Below are 14478 nucleotides of genomic sequence, written 5' to 3'. Positions count from 1 at the left end.
CATATCAAACTTGACCCTGAATGTAGAGAAATATGTTACTTATTTTTCTTGTTTGTTTTTTTTTTTCTTAAAAATATTTCTTTAAATGTTGTTGACATTTGAAATTGGGTACATTGTTATCCACTCATCCGTAATATTCAATTGGACATGTGTCGTAGTGTCACATAAAATCTGAAGTGCCTTATTGATTTAGGTTGTTTTTTTGCATTGGTTTTATCTTAGGGGTCCTAATTTTGTGGCAAGTTTCTTTAATGTCCACAAAAATTTCAAAAAACAGAACTTGGACCTGAATATGACATATTGGAAGTCTGAACTGGGTCCTAGCCAGGTTAAAAAGCCATGTGGAAAGGAGAATGGGAAAACAAAGGTGGGAGGTAAGCTTTCTCCAAGAATCTTTATAGATGCAAAACTGTGCAAAAACAGGTATTTGTTTAAAAGACAAGTCTGGTTATAATTCAAAATGACTAATGTCAATTTGAATTTTGAAATGTTTTATTGTGGTTCAACTGCTCACATGCACAGTTTATGAGTGGGAGAGGAGGGTTGGAATTTAGGCATACAGAACATGGTTTGGAATGCTTAGAAGTTTTTGGGCCTCCACTTTAAGACCTTTTGTGTTGATGCTTGTACATGAGATAAGCCATTGTGATATTGAATAGTTACACACAGCACTGTTGCTGTTGACCTGTGCTTTCCACAGATTTCGAGTTATCTGAATTGTTCTGCAGTTCTGTATTGCAAACTGAATTAAAGCAGGTCAAAAGAGATTATATTCAGCACTCATTCACGTGGGTCAGCTAGTTTACAGCACACAGAAAGGCATTGGTGATGGAAATAGATTAAGTCGTGGACACATTGCTGTAGTGTTGTCACAGAGGAAAGCAGGGAGAACAGCATGTACTAACTCTGCCCTGTAAATACAGCACAAACTGCAGAGCAGTCTTTCAGTGGTACAAAGCTCTTTTAAAGCTATCCTCAAGTGTTCCATGCATCAAAGTTCTGTCCAATCACAGCTCGCCACACACACCGGAATTGGCTTTTTGACCTCTGCCATAATTCCAGATTGTGTCCAGTAAAAAAACATTGTGGGTATGCGAGTGTGAAAGCAGGGCTTCTGACGCATACATGGGGTCCATTTTCTTTACAGTGACTTTTAAACATGAATCAGATGAGCTGGACATATATGTATGGCCATGGTTCATCACAAGTTCCTTATACACCTTTGCATAAGAGTTTACAGTTAGTCAGTACATTGGGAGTATTGTTTGTTGAGTGCTTTAAATGGTTCTCTTCAATGCTGTGCTTTTGAAACCTTTAATAAAGTAATTATAGTAAAGTATAGAAGCTGTGAAATTTACAGTAGGCTTGATGTATTTTGTATTCCACTTAAGGTGGTTTCCAATGATTATTGTTATGATAGTCTACTATATAGTCTCTGCTGGTATCTCAGCTGGTAGCATTATCCCTATCTAGCTGCCCATGTCAAAGGCTTTGCTCTTTGCTTACCAGACTGAAGCACAATTTTATGCCTTGAGTAAGTAGTGGGTGAAATTACTTATTTTCCCAGGGAACCAATCAATGAAATGTGCACAAAGGTTTACAGACACTTTGAGGTCATTTCTTGTGATTACTTTGTTACTTTCTTGTCTATGTTAGCCAGTGCATTTCATTATGACACTATGAAATTCTGTCATTTAAATAAGTTGTGAAGTGTCTCTTAGAATATTGTATTCTACTCCTATGCATAATAAAGCACATTTGTTTACTGAAGATATCAGATCAGATTTTTTTTAGAATTATTAATGCAATATATGCGCTTGATATATCAGCTGTAGGAAAAATTCAGGGAACTGTTCCACTTCATTTCACATTTATGTGAGCAAGGTGAACGAGGCAAAGCAAAACAGATATCACCGTGGATAGAACTAATTGAAAGTTTCGATTCTGAATTTAATCATGGCCCATTCTATGCCTCATGCCAATCTCATTCTTTATCTACATGTTGACTGGCTCAGAGAGTGTAGTGAATGTAATTGGAATGTATTGACCACGTTCAGCCGGTTACAGTCCCTATTTATAGAGCCCAGTGGTTCACAGTTTAAACGACTCTTTAACATCCAGCACAGGTTTTCTTTTTTCCTACAAACGGTTTTTGTGTAGAGTGCTGAATCCTGCTGTCCATCATGGTGATGAAAGAATTTAAAAAGCTGACTGTAGTCCTGTGGATTTAAAAAAAATATTTTTCCAGATGTGTTGTTATTGAACACAGAGGAATGGGTAAGCCAAGGTTTTCTATAATGGAATTATTAATGCATGCATGCACCAGTGCAAGTTAGCACATGTAGGTTACACAAGGTGACAGAATAACCTTAGATGCAGAGAAATGCGAGAAGTATTTGTATCAGTGACTGGCTGCCATATGGTGCTGAAAAGAGACCGTGGACTGGAGACGAGGGTGAGGATATCCTGCAGTCTCACCCGCGTCCTCCTCCCTCACAGCTGCTCCCTGTGCTATCTCTGTGTAGGATGGTTGTGCTGTCTCAGGGCAGGGAGGACTGAATACCAAACAGCTCTCCGCTGCCATTTCAGGGCTGTCGTTTCCTTGGCAGTAATTAAAGAAGACTATCTTAGAGACTCATAATTGTCTGACTTTAATTGCTGCCTTTTCTATTCCAAACACACAGAGAGAGGCAATGTTGTCATCCGGATGTGGAATGTATATTTATCCTCTTAATATCCTCAAGCGTTGGTTTCTTTTAACAAGCTAGAATCGCTCATCTTGGTCCTGGTAGCCAGCAAAACCTGAGCATATTACCACATTCTCCTTAATTAGTCTGTATGTGAACGTGTCATGTCAAAAATTTAAACCAGTTCTCCTCATAAAGCTTCGAAGGTACATTGTCTCCCGTATACACCATGTCTCCTCTTGGGTTTCACCACTATCTGGCTGACAACGATCAACTACCTTAGCAAGCCAGCTCAAGTTTTAACAAGCGAGGGAGCTATCTGTTTGTGTAAACAATTGTGAAACAGCTACTTTGCATGTTACATAGCTATCTTATCATACCAGTTGTGGCTGTTTGCTAGCACGCTACTTCAGCTGTGTGCATTATTATTGTTCCTGAGTAGTCAAAGAAATTATGTTTCTGTACATGACTGCCTAAGCAGTTTTCAGTCAAGACACTGCACTGTAGATGTTTTAGAATGTCAAAGGGAAAACAAGACCCTTCCAATACACAGAAGAGGCTCTTAACAGGCCCGGAGTAATTATGTTCAGTTAGCTAACCGTATGGGCTATGCCCTGCCCTTTAACTCAGCATGTCCCCACACTCCCAAGCTCATGTTAGCACATCACTCTCTGACACCTGTGTGGTGTTTACATGTGTATGGTGTATGTGTGTGCAGGAGGAAGAGTTAGGAGACTTAGTGGCATTTAATGCTCGGATTGGACAGGCTAAAACCAGACTGGATAATGGGACTAACAAAAAACAAAATTTTTATCAATAATGCTTTGTTTACACTACACTCATATTGAGCTGACATGTACATGTCACTGTTTAACAACCAACCCCCACTGACACCAAGCCCCCCTGGGAGACAAACACATATACACATACACACACACACACACACACACACACACAAAGAATGCTGCTTTATATCTGTTAATATGGATCTCTCCACCACCACTACCCTACCCTCGCTAATCATTGATTCTTTAAGAACCCAACAAAAACACTAATTCAGTGACTGAAATATTACAGAATGTCTTTACAATTAGTTGCATTTATGTTAATTGTCACATAATCAACCCTTTTAAAATACTACTAACAAGTCAAGAATTATAATGACTGATGCCTCTCTTCAATGAATTTCTAGTGGAACATCATTTAACAGGATTTTTCAAGTTACAGAATTCACAACAATCATACTTAGAATACTCTCATCGGTTAAACTTTGTTGGAAATTTATGAACCTGAACATCACCCTATAATTCTGACCTTACATTATTTGTTGTCTTACACTGATTTGGACACAACTGGGCTACTGAACTACTGGGAATTCATTTGCAAACCAACTAAATTAGGTTTACATGACTATTCAGAAATGTACATATTTATGAAAAATATCCCAATAGCAACTAGACAATAACAAACAATACAACATACTTTTTACCTCATTGACATTTTGCTCTTCATAAAGTTTAGAAACAAATTATTGCTTCAAAGACTAATATAATTGTGAGTATAACATGTGCCATGGTTGCAATAATCAAATATTACCACCAGAGTACACCATTGTTCTGAAGATGGAAAAATAAGCATCATCATCAGCCAGTCAGAAATCTATAACTTAATAACAATTAATTTCCCTATAGAATTTAAGATGACATGTACCCAGCACATCCAGCTTGTAATTTGTGACTGAACTCATTAAAGAGCCATTTTGAGAGTGAGAAATAGTCATCAATGGCATATTTTTAGCACAGAGCAAACACGTCAAGAAAGATTCAACCCTGATCTACCAATGCAATCAAGTCTCATTATTTTCTGTTGGGAGTGTGTTTTTTTTAAACAGAGAGGATTATCTTTAACTGACTGATATTTTTCCCCTGTAATTTCAACTTGCATTGCTTTGGTTTAATTGCATACAACAGTGTTTCCCAAACCTCTTTTGGAGGACCACTTGTCCTGCATGTTTTAGATCTCTCCCTGCTCCAACACAACTGATTCAAATGATCAACTCGTTATGAACTCTTGAAGCTGCTTAATAAGAAACTGATCATTTAAATCAGCTGTGTTGGAGCAGAGAGAGATCTAAAACATGCAGGACAAGTGGTCCTCCAGGAGAGGTTTGGGAAATGCTGGCATACAACATGCCATGGATTAACTATGTACAGCTTACAGCCTCTGCTGTGCTCCGGAGCTTAGGAACTGAACATGCAGATGAAGGAATCTTGTGGAAAGTGGAATCAGTAACAGAATTCTATGGGCCAGGATCATACAGTAAGGATGCCTCCTGGATGTCTTAATTTTTCCCTTTGTGTTCATGAGTCATTTCTGTGACACCACTAATCTTCTAAATTTGTGTGAGGCTGTGCTGTGGGTAGCGTGCTGTGCCTTTGTGTTTGTGAAATAAGTTATACGGCTGAACTCCTGACAGTAGGTAAGCGTCACATGGAGACCACTTGCATGAGGACAGAACAGGCGTGACACCAGATGATGGTCTGTCTCATGGATGTCTCCAAACTGAAATGCCAGAATCTGCATGCAAATCTACAGGATCCTCTGAACATTTATTATCTTGGGTCCTCTCAGTTTTTCTACTCCAACACATTCATATTCTTCACACCTTTACTGCCCATCCACATTTCATAACTGCCCACAAATGTATGGACCTGTTTTCTGGCTGTCAGAGGGCACTTGATTTCTCCCATCTCAGACACTGCCTCTCGTCGTCATTCTGTATGACTCTTAGGCCCTCAGTGACATCAGCAGGTGTGCAGGGAGATAGCTGTATCACAGCCTTGGTAACAGGGCGGCATATTCCTTCCTGTCTGTTTGAAGTCAGCTTCATCTGAATGCTGACATGGATATCAGTGCCCTCCACCACCTTGTGCTTATTTGTCAGAAAGCTATCTTTCAAGGATGGCTTCAACTACCTTGTCACCTCCGCTCTGCTTCATTATTGTGGAGACATTTTGAAAGGCGGAACATAATGCTCTGAGATGAAAGGGACATATTTGTCTCCAGAGCTGAAGGAGTGCGCTGCCTTGCTTTGTAGAAGCTGGCCCTCCAAGCTGTGTTGAATAATGTTTGATTATTCAACCAGTGGTCATTGTCTCAGTGTCTTTAAGCAGCTCTTCCATACCACCAAAGCATTTCTTTGTTAAAGAACCATGAAGGTGGTCTCTTCAGCTGGATTTTGTCTTCAGCTCTAATGCCAATACAGCATATACTGCTCTTTTTTGGTATGGTAGTATCAGGACAGTGGGTCTACACTTAGTTTTATGCAGGTACAAACAGAGCATCAGTGTTATTCTGATATCTTGAAATTGTCACATTTCCATGCATTAGAGAGAGGGTGTAACCCATAATTTAACATGATTCTTATGCAAAGCTGCAGTGAGACCCTTGCATGGTATAATCACAGTTCTCACACCCTCTGCTGCATGTACTAAAATAAGTATGAGTAATGCTTGTAATTATCACTGTTGTTTGTTAAATATTAACAGCAAATAGGGTACATGTAAAATATATAATATACATTGAGAAAGACCTGTGGGCCTCATTTGATAAAAGCATTTAACCAGGCTCATTCAAAACATCATTTACACATTATCATAACTGCACAGCTGTTTTCTTTGTTCGAGAATCTTGTAAGAGGAGCTAATCTGTTTTATGAAAAATGTACTGGTGTGTTGATCACCTGGCATTTTGTGCTTTGTGAAGAGACACTGAAGCTATGGAGATATCAAGTTTTAGAAATCCCTCATTTCTAATGGCAGATGCCTCTTCTTTTTAAAATAGGCAGTCTGAATATAGCGCTGCTTCTCCCCAGGATGGGAATTACAATGGTAAGGCACTGAGATAAAGGGAAGGTCATTGCCTGGCCCATACATCTTCAGTCACAAAGATAAGCTGTGGCTAACACATGATGGGAGGGTTCTACTTGTCAAGCAGTGAGCTCTCCCCTAATTACACAACGTCTCTCCCAGAGATTGTTTATCATTTGACGACACACACACTGTGCTCCTTCGTGGTCCAGTTATTTAACCTGAACCAGGGAATTGCTGTGATAGAACCTCCAGACACCCGTTGCTTCAGCTGTTTTTTGCTGTACAAGAATACTTATCATTCCCAAAACTGAATGACTCTGGGAATCTCACCAACAGTGCTGAGAAACAACAAAAGCTGAGGGCAACTGTTATGGTTTATTGTCCTTTTAAAAAAGAACAGAAAACATGACAATCATCGGGAAAGCTTTACAGGGCAGTAAACGAAGTGGATATTTCATATCTCCAGTCACCAAAAAAATGATGAGACACATACTCTCGAAGTAACCTAAAAGAAATCAGGTCAATCAAAATCAAGAAAAGTAGTCAGTTTTCCCTCATCAAAAAATGCTCAGGAAATCTCACCAATAATCAGAAGGAAATAAGATCAGAGGAGAGCAAATAAGATAAGAGCATTTCAGAACCACTACACTAACACATAATAAAACTATTTTCAGGTGATATTTAAGTGAAACCTCTTACACGTTCTGCCCACCTGTCTTCATTTAAGTGGTCATAATGTGCTCTGCCTTTGACAAGGTCAGGGTGACATACTGTTGCCCAGGCATACGAATATCTCTAAAACAATCCCTTCCATTTTAATTTTATCCTCCAAAAATAAAAAACCCAGAGAAGATGATCTTGAAAGTCTTTCATGATCCAGTATGGCTCTGATTACTGCATCTGAAATTAACATATTACCTAGAATTATCAACTCTCTCTGGTCCTAGTACTGGTTTTCAAACCTTTGACAATGTTCACATACTCACCACTCAAAACACAGGGAATCAAGAATCGAAGTAGGACCACCTCCAAAGAACACAGTACCTCTAAGCTTCAGCACTGTTTTTATCTGTATATTGTGCTATACAACCGCACAAAAACAGCACAGGGACAACACCACCCATGGTAAGAAATGGAACAATCTGAATGGAGCATACATTTATCTGCTGAATATATCAGGGCCTCTTGAATAACAGCCTTGAATTAATAACATAACTACCTCCACAATACTGAAAGTCACTGAGATTTGGCCATTCATTTATTCATTCTGAGAATCAGCACCCCTGTTTTTATGTTTTATTTTGGAAAGCAATACCAAAATGGATACCTCAAGACATCAGTGTCTGTTGTGTCAGGTGCAAAATAATAGAATACTCTGAACAGAATGGTCTCAATAAATGAAATAATATACCCACTTCTACCCTGAATGTTACATTTATCAGGACTACTATTTGTGCACTAGTGCACTAGTTTAAACCAACTGAGGTAATTGCAATAAAACCATCTGCAATGCGACTTATGTTATGTTATCACAGCATCAAAGTGGGGAACTATGTCTGATATGTAATTTGAATTCAGCCAGCTGATGAGCTGGCTCTCTGTCTGCCAGTACTGGTGTCCCTCTCTTGTGTGTCCTCTCCTGCTGTCTGAGGCATTCTCCATCTCAGTAACTGCAGCCCATATGTATATATGTGTGTGTGTGTGTATGTATGTGTATGTGCATGTGTGTGCGCTTGCTGGCCCTCTCTCGGGCATATCTGAGGCCTGATCTAACTGCCCTACTCTTTCTCCGGGATGGGGAATGTAGGCTACAGCAGTGTTCTCTGTCAGCCCCCATGGCTTCTGTGTGTGTGTGTGTGTGTGTGTGTGTGGGGGGGGTTCTTTCCAGCTGGCCAGCTTTGGGCAAGGGGAAGGGGGTAACAGCTGCCAGTGTCCATAGAACAAGAGGAGAAAAAGCAACAGAGAGATAGGGAGTGAAAAAGAGAAACTGAACTGAAAACATGTTCAGGGTTTGAGACCTACCAATCCAGCTCCCTGTCAGTTTTAGTGTTGTTGGTGTCTATTCCCACTCCCTTTCCCCTCTCTTTTTCTCTCTGCTCTTCACTGCCTCTTACCACTTTCTGTTTTATCTGCCATCTCCCTCCTGTCTTGCTACTCTTCTCTATTCACTCCTCTCTCTCATCTCTTCCCTCCAAAATCCACCCCTTTCTTTCTTCTCTCTCTCTCCCCTCACTGTCATCTTCTCTTCCTTCTCATGTTTCATCTCTCCACTATCTCTTTCTTTTTCAGGAGACAGATGCCTAGTCAAGCCTAAACTAAAGAGTCCTCACTCAGACAATAATGCAAAATATATTTTTGTATTATTGTTCAACAGCTACAAACAGCATATAAATTCTGAGAAAAGTTAAAAACTGCTAAAATTCAGGGTTGAGATGTTGAGAGTGGAAATGGACTGTCACAAGATGTGTTTTTTCATCAGAAATAGCATTTAATGATATTTTATTTGACATAAAAGCTTGTTGCAGAACTTCACTGCACACATTATTTAATTATACTATGAAGAATGTTAAACTCCATTAAACAGTAGACAAATATTTTCAAACTACCGGTAGCTGAAATTTTGAGTGCAATCAAGGTGATAGTGTGTGCACCCACCCCGACAAAAGACAATTTAATTAGTGTTCTGTTTTTGCAAGCACATGTCTACAAGAACAACATTTGTTTTAATATAGAACGTTTGGGCTGCAAACTGTTCCAAGCTCTTTGACAGGAACTCTTGCCAATGGATCCTCAGGACTGAAAAAAACAGCATTAAAAACAGTTTCTTTGGCTCATCAAAATGCTTAAGATACATTTTGCAGTATGTATGCTAGAGGGAATTGAGAATTCTTAGGTTTTTTCCCATGGCATGGTCAGTTGAAAATTAGATATAAATTGAACTATTAGGGATTTACATCCTGTCTGAATGCTGGTCTAGGCACTCCAGGTAGACAGTTGAAGGCAAACTATAACAGGCTTAGAATACTGTATTTATGTAAGGTCTTTGATCTGATTTTTAACATTATACATCAATAAACAAGATTTTCATACAATTCCAACAAACAGAAAATTTGAGTTATAAATAGAGTTATCATATTCAAAAGATGCTTGTGAAGGAATAGCTGATCCATAGAAAATCTAAGCTGCTATGAGCCAAACGATGTGCACTCCATTTTGTTCAGTGTGGAGTAAGTCTTTTTCCGACTTGGACTGCTAATACCCATGTTCGAATAATTTACCAAATTTGAACACAAAGTAATAACTGTAAAAAAAATTAAAAAGTTCAGCAATTAAAAGTTCAAAATTCTAGTCAGGTTTAAAAAAAAATACTCAAAACAACATCTTCTAATGAAGCATAGTTCACACTGACATGACACTTGGTATGGAGGACATTTTTTGGCATGCTGTAGCTAAATTGCAAAGGAAAGTTCCACAGGCCACATGCCAGTTAATTTGCAAAGGTGTTGAAATAACTGTTCTTTTCTCACTTCAGAGCAGACATGCTATTTAGATGATTAGAAATTCCAGACATTTGTTTAAAAACTCAAAAATCTTTGCAATATTGTAGAGCCCCTCCTCTTGAAATCATGCACATTGGTCACACAGTTTGGCCGCTATATTGAATTTCATATTATTACAAAACAAAAGATTACGAACAGGTCCCTTTCTCTCTTTGACCAAAATAGGTCCATTAAAGTTTAATGGTACAGTTCATAGCTGTGAAATGCTTGAATGTCAACTCCTCATGAACCATTGGGCTGATTTGTGATAAAATTTGGTATGCATAATCCATGTACTAAGATCTATCTAATATGCAATGGAGTAGCTACATGGCTGCTACAAATCAATGAATCATTCTCCCTTATGCTCAGATTTCTCATGCATAATGTTAAAGCAACATTGAAATGATCCTCCAAATTTGAAATCACATGCCACGTGATTCGACTATCATCTTGAATCGGCTGTCAAATATTTAAATATTAAATCCTCTTGAACTGGTAGGTTGATGGGGACATAATTTGATATTTGTAATTTTGGTATGAAGGTCTGTCTAAACTGAGAATGAAATTAATTGCTACATGAATGAACATGGTCACTACGAACCAATGAAATATGAAAAAAATATGCCATCTGGTTCATTGTTGGGTCTATTGTTCTTTAATTTTGTGTGCATAAGGTTTGAGCCATACATGAATGGTGCTGCATGTTTGAGTGCAATCTGGACCACAGGCAAGTAGCCTAATTGTGCTTGGACCCTGGAAATCGCTACTTGCGGCTATACTTCCATTTATTTTTTATGCTTTGGAGATACTGTAAAAGAGGTTGCTTATTATTCACCTGTCCTGCTGTGCTGGACTGTGGTAATTTTGGGTCTAAGAACTCATATGATCCAGGGTCCACTCTGAAAAAGCTATTACATTCCATCCTGCGGTGTAACGTGGAGTAATGTAATCAGATTGTGCGGCTGAAGGGACCTCAGTCAAAGTCACACCTCATTTGCTTTCTGACTCACATTTGTACCTTTGTATTATGTTTGACAGTCTGCTGATGTGACACGCCATTATTTTGAATATGCAGCAGCTCATTTGCCAATCAAAGTCAAGGCGTGTGAGGCACATCATCCAGCCCAACATGTGGCCTTCACAGGATAGAAATCTGTGACTCAGACATTATCAAGCTTGGCAAGGACCCCAGGCTTTGATGCTTAAATCACCCCATAATACTTAAAGCCAGAGGGTCTCTGAGACACGAAGACAGAGGAGAAATAACAGGGTGCACCGTTTCTGCAGTCCAGCTCCTGACACGGCTGATTTGATCCGAAGGAGCTGAGTCTGTTCTGTAAAAACACTCCGAGTGTGACAGAGTAATTACAAGAAAGTGGCTGCTTTGAATTAAGACACCACTTTGCAAAAAAACAAAAAAATCTAACTGAAAGAACTATTTAACAAGGATGTGCTGGAAAATTTCTACATTAGTAACGTTTCTCGCAGTGACTCATGCCGGTCAAACCATGTGCCAGGTGTAATGAAACCATTAATGAAATTTGCTATGGTATGGGTCCAAAAAGCTAATTAGCCATTGCTCTCAAACCTTTAACAAAATGCTGAAAGGATGGTCCTATGGTGTGAGTGTAAGTAATTAGCAAATTCTGCTAACATGAGATATGGCCATTAGCAGTTACCCAGTTTCCACCATTTTTACACCTGCAGCCGTTTTTCAATGAATGACCTAGACCAATGTGAATCCTGGCATTTCTGAATGTTACAGATCATACTCTAAAAGCTATTTTGATTGTTATTCTGCCTCATGTTATTTGATGAAGGTCAGTTAAAGTATTGGTTAAAAACACTGCTGAGTGATTCTTGGTCCTGGAGGGCCACAGGGTTCGTTGCTTTTTTCATTATTAGGATAGGTTTTAAGCACTGGTTTCATTCCAAGTTACCTCAGAGGAGAAACTTATGCCAAAATATTCTGATAATGACATTAAATTCGGGACTAAATGGTGGTAGAATCTGGGTAGAAAGCTAGAATCATGATCTCCGCAAGCGGACTCCGACAGCTTTTATATATAAGCAGGTGAGGCTAAAGAGTGATTTAGTCTGAGTGAGGTTAATAGAAGCAATGGTTGAACAATTACCATTGACTCTATATTACAGAGACAGCATTACATAATTGTTTATTCAGAAATATGTATGCCTTATGAAAATGAATGTTGAAATGCAGTATAATGTTCCTGTGTGAGACTGTTGGGGAGGATAGTCATTTAAAAATAGGTGCAACTGTAAAAAATGTTGTTATTCAGTCCTTCTGCAAATGTGAGACATCTTTAAACAGAAACTTATCTATAGTTTAAACTTTGAAATGACTTGACCAAAAAATGTCAATATGGGTATCTTCCAGGGCCTTTTAACAAGTGGACATTTTGGTCGACCATGATGAAACCTGTGTAAGCTAAAATGGCCTGACAGCTGTGTTCATCTGCTCGTCTTAAAAAGCATTGTCATTTCTCAGGAGAGAAAGGAGGTTTTGCACAGTCTGTGGTAACACACATCAGCGCTCTTTCATATTAACATCACAACACCCTCATCAGTCTCTCTGCCTGCTTCCTGCTTAGGCAATGAACTGATGTAAGTCTACATCATGCTTAGTTTTCTTGGCACGTCAGTGAGACAGCAGCCCCAATGAGAGCCCATTTGCTTTGTGAAGATATGTTGACTAATGATCTTCAGGGAGTTGTAAGCTAGCCCTCCCTTACTCCCAGTGGAATCAGCAGTGTGAGGTCCTGTGCAACAAGACTGACCTGTTGTTACTGTCAACACAGACAGGGAAATTCATACCACAGGAAAATCCATGGGTAAAAAATCATCAATTTATCTCAGTGTGTCACAGAAATGCAAAAAGTAAGAATATAGTTTTCAATACAGTTTGGAAAGAAGAGATCTAGCCACACAACAATGTTGCAACGACTAGCCAACTGTTTGACTTGGGGACACTAGATGTGACTGGATCTGGATCTGAAATGTGTTCTGAATGAAATGCAATACAGTGCCACTTCTTGTAAAATGTATTCTGATGTAGCAGGAGAAGACATATCTTACAGTGGAGGTGAGGTTCCTCTAGAAATGTTCTTTTCCTCATTTTTGTAATATTTTCCTGTATTTTGTATGATTACAATGAAAATAGCTCTTTACCCAAGACAGTCATTCTGTTTCCGAGGTGAGAGAAAATTAGCTACCAGCTCCACAAAGACAATGTTTTCTCCTGGTGGAATGAAGAGAAAGATAACGCTGGCATGGAGATGGAAGGTTCTGCGTCATGCCACTTTTGGGTAGCGAGGAGATCAGCCTGTATCCATGGTTACTGAGGCTTGCATGTCAGAGAAGGAGTCGACAGAGAGAAAACTCCTCTGTAAGTAGAGAGATAAGATCGAGTCAGGTATTCGGAAGGAATGCAGAGTAGTTATGGGCTATCATGGATCAGAGAAAGGTGCTAGGTCTTTCCTTCCTTTGAGAATTTGGCACTGCATCATTCCTACACACCGTTCTACAGGCGGGAAATAATCTCAACACACTCCTGAGTGGCACATCCATGAGCTCTAGCCTTGCCCATTGGCTTTGCCATTTGGCAGGTTGGAGTTGATGTGCATGATTCATGGCCATGCCTCAGGAGCTGTTAACATCAGGGTCCTCCAGAAGCACAGGCTCATTTGTCAGCAGCTGTCATGGGCCAGTGCCCTTCGCCTGGATGTCTGAGTTACCGGCCAACCACCACAGCCCTCATTTACACCACTGTTGTCCCAAGCGGGAAGAGTAAATGGAAGACTTCGGGATACACAGCATTGACCCCAGATTCTTAAGCTAGGAGCACCATTCTGCTCTAGCAACTACTGCCATTAGCCAACATCATCCCAAAATTATTAACTTTCTATAGTCAACCCAGTTTTGTGTTCCTCTAAAAGAAACACGCTGTTCACACGCACCACTCGTAAGGCCTGCATTTGCTTATGGAACTCAAGCATTAGGAATAATTAGGTCAAGGTACATTTGAAGGAGTAATCTTTGCATTGGACATTTTTCCTCCCTGCTTATAGTTGCAGGCCATTCTTAATGCCTGCATTTGCTTATGGAGCTCGAGCATAAAGAATAATTAGGTCAAGGTACATGTGAAGGAGTAATCTTTACCTTGGAGGTTTTTCCTTATTGTTTCTAGTTGGTTTGAATATGTATGCATGTTAATGTATTTAAGGGCCCTGTGTGGATCCGTTTTCATTTATAAAACGTTGCAGTGAAAGGCTTTTGTCAACAAGTTCACGGTAGAAAGCATGAGAATGTATGTATGTTTATGTAGCTGGTAGGCCATTGGCTAATTGGATACCTGAG

This window comes from Megalops cyprinoides, chromosome 16 (genome assembly GCF_013368585.1).
Source record: "Megalops cyprinoides isolate fMegCyp1 chromosome 16, fMegCyp1.pri, whole genome shotgun sequence".
NCBI lineage: Eukaryota > Metazoa > Chordata > Actinopteri > Elopiformes > Megalopidae > Megalops > Megalops cyprinoides.
Note: the sequence above shows the minus strand (reverse complement) of the source record.